Raw genomic sequence first — 12,052 nt, forward strand, 5'->3', positions numbered from 1 at the left:
AAAAACACATGTTCTCTCTCATATGTAGCACATAGTTATGTAAATATTTTTGCCAGCATGGCTGGAAGGCAATACAGTCATTACTTCCACTCCTTACAAGCTGCAGTGCTTAAGGGTGGTCCCGACATAAATATTTATTTTGTTAGAACCATAACAGAAAAGAGCACGAGATCAACAACTTCATATTCATAAAGCTTTTCTTGTATATTTCAAGTACAGTTGCTTCATTTGTGCCCTTGGTTTGCTGGCTAGAATTTTGTATCCCTTTAGTCTTTCCTCTAAACAAACATTATAATAAATTAACTTGGGACTTTATATCTTAAATGTTTACAAGCCACAAAGATTTAACAGTCTTGTATCTGAGGAGTTGAGGGTTAGTTTTTGTGTGTGCGTATGTGTATGCAGGGCTGTTTTGTTTAAGAAAATAAACAGTGTAAGACTATGAAGCTAGATTTCTGCAGTCATGCATGTACCTTTGGCCTGGTCTACACTAACCCCCAAATTCGAACTAAGGTACGCAACTTCAGCTACGTGAATAACGTAGCTGAAGTCGACATACCTTAGTTCGAACTTACCGCGGTTCAGACGCGGTCCACACGCGGCAGGCAGGCTCCCCGTCGACTCCGCGGTACTCCTCTCGCCGAGCTGGAGTACCGCAGTCGATGGCGAGCGCTTCCGGGATCAATTTATCGCGTCCAGACCAGACGCGATAAATCGAACCCGGAACTTCGATTGCCAGCCGTCGAACTACCGCGGTAGTGTAGACCTCGCCTTAGTTAGCCAGCTGTTACCCATTACTGGAAGATCCTTCCCATGTTGATGAAATTTTAGTAGAGTCAGCAATTGAAGTCATAAGATGCTAAAGCAAACAGCTTCTTTTTCAGGGAGTGGGAGTTCAGTCCATATGCTTTACAGGTGTCCCTAAAAATAAAATAATAAATATCAAATTAGCTGTCAGTTCGTGGATGATGGTTCTCTGCCTCTGTGCTCAGAGTGAGACATGCTAGGTGACTTGTGTCCCTTTGAACAGGTGTGTGCAGTCCCTATGAGCCCTTTTGTGGCCTGGTGTGGCACTGCAGGTGTGCCCACCTTCATTTCCCATGATGGGGCAGCAATAGTTTTGCTCTAAAAGCCTGGGTCAAGGAGAAGCCAGCACACATGAACAAAGTAACTTATCCCCTCTTTTATTTCAATTGCAAAGAAACCCCCTATGTTAATGCAGAGGTAAGGGTTGCTTTGTGGTATGTCATCCCTTTGCAGAAAGTTGAGTTGAGCGAAATTCAAACACAGTTTGCGGTTGCCTATGCAACTTCTGCTCTGCCAACCCCTTACTTTTAGACCTTAGTCCATCCTGTGCTTTGCTGCACATTGGGCTACCCACATTTGCCATCCTTGCCTGTCAACTGCCCTTTTCTCCAAATCTTCCCATTTCATGTTGAGGTGCTTGATGTCATTCAGAACTGTTTGTTTCCATGTTATGCTTCCTCTCTTTCTTCTTGCGTTTTCCGGTTTCCATTCAAGGGTGATATTTAGTAAGTGTTCTTTTTCCATTCTGAGCACATGTCCCAGCCACTGATGTCTTTTTTTGTAGATTATTTGTGAGAGAGTGCCCTGTCTGACTTCTTCGTTCGTCTTCCTATCTCTATATGTTATTCCAAATATTCTTCTCAGACATTTGTGATTAAATGCATCCAGCTTTTGTGTCTTTCTTGATAAATTGCCATGTCTCACTGCTATATGTTGTGATGGCGATAACAATTGCTTTGTACATGTTCAGTTTTGTCTTGAGGGAGAGGTTTGAGTTGCCAGATGTTTTTGAGTCTTCCAAATGCAGCGTTTGCCTTCCCGATTCTTCTTCTTATTTCCTCAGAACTAGTACCATCTTGGCTGATGGTACTTCCAAGATGCATAAAATTGTCCAGCTTCTCCAGTTTCTCTTCTTCAGTTTTGATTTCTGTCCCTACAGTCTGCATTAACATGACTTTGCATTGTATCTCAAACCTATCTTCTCCATTACTACTTTGACTTGGTTTGTACATTTTTGTAGTCCTTTGGCATCTTAATTGATAAGAGTGATGTCGCCAGCAAAGTCTAAACCAAATAGCCTTGAATTGTTCCATTTTAGGCCATATGTATCACTGTTGCGTTGTTTTAATCCATAGTCGATGACTAGCTTAAACAAAAAAAGGAGACAGGACGCACCCCTGCCTTACACCTTTCTTGATCCTGAATGGCTTATTCAATCCATTTTAATGCAGCATTTTGAGTTGGTGTAGAATGCCTTCATAATGTTAATTAATTTTGTTGGAATTCCATATTGTTCCACAATTTTCCACATTGTTTCTCTGTTTACACTGTCAAATGCCTTTTGAAAGTCCACAAAATTGATGGCAAGCCTGCCTTGGAATTCAATTGTATTCTCAATAATCCATCCCAGGGTGAAAATAGCATCTGTGCACGATCTCCCTTGTCTAAATCCAGATTGTTGTTCATGTAGGATGGTATCCATCTTTCCTTTCATTCTGTTCTGCCAATCCCACAGTTGCTGAAATGTACAAGCTCTTTACTTCCTTTTGCAGCCAGTTGACTCTTGCCTACAAGATTCCATCTAACACTATTAAAGCACAAAAAGGAAAAAAATACGATAGCCTTCTTCATCTTCCCTCGACTCTCTTCAAGCAATGCCTCAATATGCATTGGTACTATAAGATTCAGGAGGTTCCAGATCCTGGTGTACAGTCATATACTTTGCCAGCTCCCCAGAAAGAATACCACACATCTCCACTTTAAGAACTGCATCACAGTCTTTTACATCTCCCTTACACTTACTCATCGGTTTTGCATACATAAGGGAGTGTAGGAATAACAATTGTCTTATAGACGTGGATCTTGGTGTGCTTCTGTAGGTCACGGTCTTTGAAAATGCATCAGAGCAATTTCCCAAAGGACGCACTTGTGCACTAGATCCTGTGCTAGATCTCACTGTCAATTTTTGTGTTTTGAGAAAGTTGGCTACTGAGGTAACAGAAGTACTCGACTCTCTCCAAAGTCTGTCCCTCGATGGTGATTTGTGGTGGGTCATGTGCAAGGCCTGAAGCTGGCTGATGGAGCACTTTAGTCTTCTCAATATTGAGTGAGAGTCCCATGCTTCGGTAAGCTTGTACAAAAAAATCCAGTGTGGACTGAAGGTCATTCTCAGTGTGTGCGAGGATGGCACAGTCATCAGCATACTGAAGATCAGTAATGGACGCCCTGAGGACTTTAGACTTTGAGTGGAGTCGAAGATTAAAAAGATGCCCATACATTTTGTATTGGATGTCAACTCCATTGGGGAGGCGGTCTTTAACAAGGACCAAAATGACTGCTAAATAGATGGAGAACAGGGTTGGGGCAATAATGCATCCTTACTTAACCCCAGTTTTAATGACGAAAGGGTCCATGTCCAGGCCATTACAGAGAACGGTGGCAGTCATCTGATCATGGAGAAGCCTTAGGACCTTAATACATTTTGGAGGGCAGCCAAATTTGGCCAGCGCCTTTCATAGGGCTTCATGATTAACGGAGTCGAAGGCCTTTATCAAATTGAAGAAGGCCATGTACAGGTCCTGATTTTGCTCCCGAGACTTTATGGATGGGAAACCTGGGTGACCTATTGACAGCACTTCAAGAGTTTGGAGAGGTATCACCAACGATGCTTCCGGAGGATTCTTCGCATCAAGTGGGAAGATCTCTGCACTAATGCCAGCATCCTCACTGATGCCAATGTCACCAGTATTGAAGCAATGATCCTCATGCACCAACTCCGCTGGGCTGGACATTGTGTGCGGATGCCAGACTCTAGCCTCCCAAAACAAGTCCTCTACTCTCAGCTCACCCATGATCAGAGATCCCGGGTGATCAGAGGAAACGCTACAAAGACACACTGAAAGCGTATCTCAAGAAAACTAATGTGGACATCACAAGCTGGGAGGAGCAAGCCACCAACTGACCTCAGTGGTGCCACATCCTCTGTCAGGCAGTGGCTCGCTTTGAGGATTAAGTGCCTTGCCCTTGAAGCTGAAAAGAGAGAGAGAAGGAAGGAAAAATAACTTTCTCCCAGCAGGCAGATGACCCTCCAGAAAATGTCTGTACCTACTGCAGGCGGATCTGTGGTTCCAGGATCAGACTCCTGAGTCATCTCAGGACCCATACGTAAATCTGTGATAGAGATCATCCTCAAATCGAGGCATCGCCGATTATGATGACACTTACTCATAGGTAAGTCTGTCGCGGAGATCACGAATTCCATCACTTTCCAGGGCCTCCGTGACTTCTGCAGCGGGTGGTGTGGTAGGCCCCAGGGCAGCTTAGGCAGCTCCTGGGCCAGCCGCACCGGCTGCTGCTGGGGCAGTCTCAGCCGCTGCCCCTCTCCCTCTCAGGCTGCCACCCCCTCCTCCCCCCCCAGCAGCAGCGTGGGTCCCGGGTTGCGCACCATTGCCCGCCACCCCCCCAGCACCAGCAGAGGTCCCGGGCCTCGTGCCACCGCCCCCTCCCCCTCGAGCACCCGCGGCGCCCCCAGGCCACCCCCTGTCCCAGAGCACCCAAGATTTAGTCATGGTTCTATAGTACAAGTCATGGACAGGTCACGGGCTGTGAATTTTTGTTTATTGCCTGTGACCTGTCCATGACTTTTATTAAAAAGTACCCCTGATTAAAACCTAGCCTTACTCATAGGTACCATTTCAACCTATACTTTCACTTAACCATCATTAAAACATTAGAATCCTCTCGTATTCCACTTTACTCCTGACAATGTCCTTTGTAATAAAAGCCCTGTGCCCTGCTACTGACATAACCTACACAATTCTTCATTGAAATGATGCATACTGGGTCCTAAAAGTATATAAGCAGCTCTTCCCTTTGTTTACATATGAGGGTGGATAACCTAGATCTCATATCACAGTGGCTGTCACACACCTCAAAGTAATCCCCAGATCTTGCAAACACACCTATACCAAGCAGAGCAAACTACTGCCCCCACCATTCAGTACAGCTGTGCCTGATACCGACCACATTCACTGTACATAAGTGCATGCAGATAAATGGTTAGACTGCTCCCATATCCCAACTTGCTACTGACAACGCCCTTTGTAATAAAACCCCTGTGCCCTGCTAATTATATAGCATACACAATTCTGCATTGAAATTATACATACTGGATCCTGAAGATACACATGCAGCTCTTCTCTTTGCTTGCACACATGGGAGGGTGCAAAACATTGTGACAAAGTTCCTCCTCTATCTTGGTGGGTCCTATGCTTATTGGCGGATTTTCTTGCCTCAGAGATTCACCATGTGGGTTGGGGAACAGCCCAGAGACCTTCCCCTCTGGAAGAACCCACAGTCCAGGTCAATTGGGAGGTTTGGGGGGAACCCGGGCCCGCCGTCTACTCCGGGTTCCAGCCCAGGGCCCTGTGGACTGCAGCTGTCTATAGTGCTTCCTGCAACAGCTGCATGACAGCTACAACTCCCTGGGCTACTTCCCCATGGCCTCCTCCAAACACCTTCCTTATTCTCACCACAGGACCTTCCTCCTGGTGTCTGACAACGCTTGTGCTCCTCAGTCCTCCAGCAGCACAGCACACCCTCTCAGCTCCTTGCACCTCTTGCTCCCAGCTCCTCACACTCGCACCACAAACTGAAGTGAGCTCCTTTTTAAAACCCAGGTGCCCTGATTAGCCTGCCTTAATTGATTCTAGAAGCTTCTTAATTGGCTCCAGGTGTCCTAATTAGCCTGCCTGCCTTAACTGGTTCTAGCAGATTCCTGATTACTCTAGTGCAGCCCCTGCTCTGGTCACTCAGGGAACAGAAAACTACTCATCTAGTGACGAGTATATTTGCCCTCTACCAGACTCCTGTACCCCACTGGTCTGGGTCTGTCACAACATATATCTCCTCATATCAGAATCACAGCTCTGTCACACACCTCAAAATAGTTCACTCATCCTCATATCAGAAACACACCTTTACCAAGCGGACCCAGCTGTTGCCTGTACCATTTACTGTAGGTACAGCTAACACACTGATTGCCCCGGAGTGTATGCAAATAATTCCCAATGGCCTCTCCCAACTCCAGAAGAACAGAGGTAAAGTGAAGTGGAAAACCTTTATTTTCTCTTTTTGTCCTTTATAGTGTTGATAGAATTCTGTGGGTGAGAGTGAAATGGATTGTAAAAGGAAGTGAAGAGCTTGTACATTTCAGCAAGCGTGTGGGTGGCAGAGTAAAGGTATGTGTGTTAAAGAGGCATATTCAGGCATTGCTGAAAGAGGGCAGAGTTAAGGTTGCCAGGGCAACCTTAACTGTGTATTTCCTGGTTTTCAGAAGTTGAATTTTGCTCACTTCAACTTTCTGCAAGAGGATGACATACCACTAAGCAACCTTAACTCTTTATTAACACTTCTGTGCTGTTGAATTTCCTAGTTTTTTTAAAAGGAAAAGATATGGGGTTGGTAAGAGTTCATAGTCACTTAGGCAGTTGAGGATATCATGTCCTGCAATTTGCACACCCAGGCAGGCAGCCCGCCCACCCTCCTGCTACGGCCCCCAGCAACTGGGCCCTGCTTTGGCGTATCTCCCCAGCCATACCCTGACCAATTTACTTCATTCTATCTTCCCTCTCTCTCTCTTCCTGCCCCCACCCTCAGAAGCAGGAATGCATCTCCCTGAAGTCTTCACTCCTTGCTGTACAAACATTTCTATTGCTGTTACTCCCCACCCTCCCACCTGACTGACATGCAGTTCCTGGCGCGAACGACAGCTACATTACAGTGGAATGGTGTTCCTGATCATGTTTCAGAATGATTGCAGGGTGGAGTTCGTGGCATGGCTGGTGCAAGAAATCACAGCCAGGGTTTCTGTTCCAAAATATTGAGTTTTATGTTTGAGAGAAAGATCCTTTGAGCTCTGTCCAATAGATGTACCCCATCTCTGAGAAACAATGATGTATCAGAGCTTGTAATGGGTCTGTGCCATATGATGTACATTTTCTGGTCAGCCATGGACTCTCCAGTTTCCCAATTATTGTTCTTCCAACATTTAATAGTTTTCATAGTATCACGAGCAATTATGCAGAACTTCATTTGAATCAGAGAAAACTGTCACATACTGTCCATAGTTCTTGGACACAAATCACTGTGGTACAAATCTGTTCTCATACATTGTATGAAGTGAACACCAGGAGTAAGGCCCAGATCATTTCCACCCAAGTCAATCATCATAGTGTCCAGTAGCTCACAACCTCTTATGTCACGGGTTAGACACTGCAGAGTGGGAAAAACACATCCAAATGAGCCATCCCCATGTCATGATGTACTCCTTGCTCTCCTGCAGACTTCTTCAGCCTGGTGACCCAGGAATTGCCAAGTGTCCACCCTTTGGCAATCCTGGCAGCACAAACATTTCTTTTCCTTCAGTGATCAAGGTACCTGCGTGGTCTGTACCAAACCTCTGCAGTGTGTATCTTCAGAAACACTATCTCTTCCCCCATCCTACCTCCCCTGCGCCCACAAGGGCTAATAAAATACAGATTCTCATCCGTGCAAATGAAGGGTCCATATTTCCCACCTCTTCCATAGCCACAACCACTCTCCCAGTTCCCCACATACACATAGTCCTCTGTCTCCAGTTCCTCCCCACCCAGTAGAACAACAGTTTTGGTTAGAAAATTTGCTGACTATTCTGTGTTCATAGTAAACCTTCCTTTAAAATAAAAAAAACCCCATTGTTATGACAGACAGTTTGTCGCAAGCAATGAGTTATTAAATTTTTATTGTCCAGGTGTACAAAGGCTTGGACTAGAAATGGCAGTGGCAGGTTGTTCACCAGGGCAATGACATTGGCATATTTCCTTGAAATTCCCAGGCAAGAGACAAGCATGAAGTGGCTGCCTGGAAACCCTCTTAAATGTTTCTCTTTATTTGTCGTGTGCACCATAATCCTTGCAGACTACACAAAAAATGGTTTCCTTCTGCTGCCTTTTACTGTTAAAGTGAGAGGTAGTAGTGACTGAATGAATCACAGAATTCAATTAACAGAACACTCAGTCCAGAACTCCTTTTGTCTTAGGTTAGTGGTTCCCAAACTGGGGTTCGTGAACCCCTGGGGGTTTGCGAAATGTTACAGAGGGTTCTAGGGGAAAAAAATTCCCTAATGGCGGATAGAGCTGTCCCTAGGGACCCCAGGCAGCACGGGGCCAGCAGCCCGGAGCCCCTGGACTTCCGAGAGCTAAGCAGATGAAAGCAAGCATATCTATCACACTGAGGAGATTTAAACTTCAAGACTCCTTATAAGAAATGGAAAGGGAGGTGGATATTTTTTGCTGTTTTTAAAATTAAATACGCAGCTAGTATTGTTTTAAAAATTATTATGAAGATCAAGTTTAAGCTTTGTTGTAACGTGTGTCGTTTGCCTGGACTGCTCAAGACCTGAATGCTTGTGTAGGAGGAACTCTTTGAGTTGGCTTCTTAAATACCTTCATGCTGTTTCACATCTGATACTCCTTGATGAAACATAGGAGCCTTGTCTTATAACAGGCTTATTCAAAGTGATACAAGCTACGAAAGTGAGATATTGGAAGAGCATTGCCGTTTTCATAATGTAATAAAAATACTGTAATGATAAATAATAATAAATAGTGTGTAATAAGCATGTTATAAAAACAAATTTTATATTTCCAAGAGCACTGCTTTTATAATTTATACTCAGGTAAAGGAGAAAATCCCTGGAAATATTCATTTTTTGGAGGGGGTTCACGAGACTTGACATTTTAGTGAAAGAGGTTCACAGGTTGCTAAAGTTTGGGAACCACTGTCTTAGATAGAGGCTGGTGATTAACTTATCCTTAGCTATATTAATGGAAGGGTGTGTTCACAACCATCAATCTCAACAAGGTCTATGATTCATCCAGTCATTAGTACCTCTCTCACTTTAAAGTACAAGACAGCAAAAGAAAACTGTTTTTTGGAGGGCCTGTAACTCAGGACCCCCCTCTGTCAAATGATTCCAATCTTGAAAGACTAATGCTACCGTGCACACCCAAAAAGCACACCAGATTTGAAAGAAATCAGATTAACCTTTTGGATTTTAGAGCATGTACAAGAGTTGAGCTTTCAAGCATGTAAAATGGTGGGAATGGTAGCCTTTAGTTATTTTTCTGTATTGGTGTATGCACAATGTACACAAAATATACACTTTCTTAAACACTGTTCTCAATTTGCATTTCCCAAAGTTTTAGTGGGTGCCAAGCCCTACCTTGGGTAAAAGTTGATACATTAAGACCATTTTGACCCACATCATATCAGTAGTTTGATCCCTAGCTCTGCGCAAAAAAAAAAAAAAACCACCCACCTAGAAACTTTTGAAAAAATGTAATTTTTTCAGGGCTTATATTTCCACAATCCATAGCTCAAATTACCCCAATTTGGGTCATCAACCTTACACTGCACCCTCCTGAGGTGCACTGAATTATACTACTAAGCATGTCAACTTTCGAGGCCATGTCTACACTAAAAAGTTAAATTTACCCAGCTATGTTGCTCAGAAATATGAAAAATTCACACCCCTGAGTGATGTAGTTAAGGTTTCTTAACCCCCGTGCAGACGACGCTAGACCAACAGATGAATTCTTCCGTCAACCTAGCTGCCGCCTCTCGGGGAGGTGGATTAACTACACTGACAGGAGAACTCTTCCCATCTCTGTAGTTAGTGTCTATGCTGAAGCACTACAGCGGCACAGTTGCAGCTGTGTTGCTGTAGCTTTTTAAGTAGACAAGCCCTTAAAAAGACAACCTTTAAACAGAACTTGTGATGTCATGCAACCTTAACGATATGGCACTGTAGCATCGATATAACCAGGCTTCAGGACAGGAGCAATTACAACAAACACTGATAAGGTCCTCATCTCAGGACCCTGGTTCAGAGCTCCCAAACTTATTGGTAACTCCAAATCTGATGAGGCTGGTTTCCTTAAGTCTGAGAGAAACCACCGCCAAATACAGACTACATGGCCTGTACTCCCCCACCTCTCTCCCTTGCTCAGCTTCCTCTTCCTGTTTATATAGCCCAGCCCTAGAGCAGGGTAGGGTCTCATTCATTACACCCCAGACTGTTCCAGCTATAGGCTCCAGTCTGCCTTTTAGAAGAGTAATACACGCCTCCACACACTTCAGTACACAGAACAAGCCCTTGGAACTAGAAACTTCTCTGATGGGGTGTTCCCACAATCACTCTGCAAGGGACAGGTTTCAGAGGCAGGAGCCAGGCTGGCTTGTGGTAAGCAGGAGCCATTCTGGGTCCTAGAGTTTGGAGGGGTGTGAGAATTTGGGTAAAGACACATAATTAGATTATGATACTAGCATTAAACGCTAGCTCTTTAACATAAGAGCAAACCCTTTAAAAGCTTGAGTATTTTCCCTGCCCCTGCTCCCCAGGCGCTTGTAACAAAAGAAACATGTTTCACCTTTGTCTTCTTTGGTAAGATCAACTAGAGCTTAAGCAGATGTATAGAATTACTTTGAACTCTGTACTGAAATGCACTATTTCTTAATGACTGCTGTACCTAGGTGACAAAATATACTATAATTCAAACTTGGACTAAAGATCTTTCCTTAAGAAAGGAGTTTATTATATCAAGAAATGAAAAGAGTTTATCCGTCAACTTGACTCTGCATGCCTGAAACAACCATGGCTGGTGTAATTTCATTCTGTTTTAAGATGTATTTTTCAATGAAGATATGATCTGCTGTTAATTTTTTGCTTAAGCACTTAAATCAGCTATAAAGGATTTTGAAGTCTTTTCAGCACTGTAATATTGAATAAAGAATATTTTGTAACTTTGTGTTTTTGCTATACCACAAATAAACTTTGTTTATATGTTGTAGGTCTAGTACATAATAAAATTTGGTTAACAAAATAGTTTTCATCTGGTTGCTTGCAACAGATTTTTCTCATATTAAATTATGTTGGGGAAAAAAAGAAAGGATTCACTTTTTCAGCTGTTGCCAATACCTTGAGATCATGTTTCTCACTGAACTCAGAAACTGAAGTCTGTAATACAGGATATTTAATATCTGCATCTCTCAAAGCCTTTGTGGAAGGACGCAGGCTTTCCAGTTGTTTACTAAAGCCTAGTGTACACTACAAAGTTAGGTTGACATAAGTCGCTTTGCATTGATCTATTTGTGCAAGTGTCTACACTCCAATTTGTCTCTGGCTGACATGAGCACCTCGTTACAGCAGTGTAGTAAAACCACCTCCCCAAATGATATGGAGCCACAGTCAATCTATTGAGGTTGACGCAGTGTGAGTGTAGACAGTGTGTGACCTGTGTCAACCCTAACAGTCCTCCAGCAGCTGTCCCACAATGCCCTGTTCCCTGCAACAGTGACTGCTCTGGTCGCAAATGTAAACTCTATTGTCCAGACATCCGAGACTGGAAGCCACCACTTCCTCTTTAAAAAAACACCTGTGTGGTTTTGAAATGCCTTTTTCTGATTGCCCACCTTGGTGAGCACACTTAGCAGCTCACCCTTGTGTGCAACTGCCCAGCTGACCATGCACTAGATGCACTTCTGCCTGGAGTAGACAGTTGATATTGGATCTCCTGGGCCTGTGGGGAGAAGAGGCTGTGCAAGCACAGCTATGGATCAGGAGGAGAAAGTGGACATCTATGAAAAGATTGCACAGAAGATGCAGTAAAGGAGTACGACAGGGATCAGCAGCAGAGCTGTGTGAAAGCAAAGGAACTTCACCAGGGATACCACAAGGGCAGAGAGGCCAACAATAGATCTGGTGGTACCCTGCAGACCTGCTGCTTTTACAACAAACCGCATGCCATACTGGGTGGAGACCCCACCAGAACCCTGCAGAGCACTGTGGATACCTCAGAGGCGCTCGAGAAAGAGGCTCCTGCCATGAACAGCGAGAGGGGAGGGGAAGGAGATGCAGCAGGGGGCTCCAGCCATCCTGCAAGCCAGGATCTGTTCAAAACTCTCTGCCACAGCCTAGCTTCCTGAG

General features: G+C 44.2%; 1 protein-coding gene across 1 annotated transcript in view; it reads left to right on the forward strand.

Annotated features, from left to right (window-relative positions):
- The window catches only part of TWSG1 (twisted gastrulation BMP signaling modulator 1), a 49,070-nt gene that overhangs the window by 7,842 nt on the left and 29,176 nt on the right, over positions 1 to 12,052 (forward strand). The gene's annotated exons all lie outside the window — the stretch shown is intronic.

The sequence above is a fragment of the Emys orbicularis genome, chromosome 2, assembly GCF_028017835.1.
Source record: "Emys orbicularis isolate rEmyOrb1 chromosome 2, rEmyOrb1.hap1, whole genome shotgun sequence".
Taxonomy (NCBI): domain Eukaryota; kingdom Metazoa; phylum Chordata; order Testudines; family Emydidae; genus Emys; species Emys orbicularis.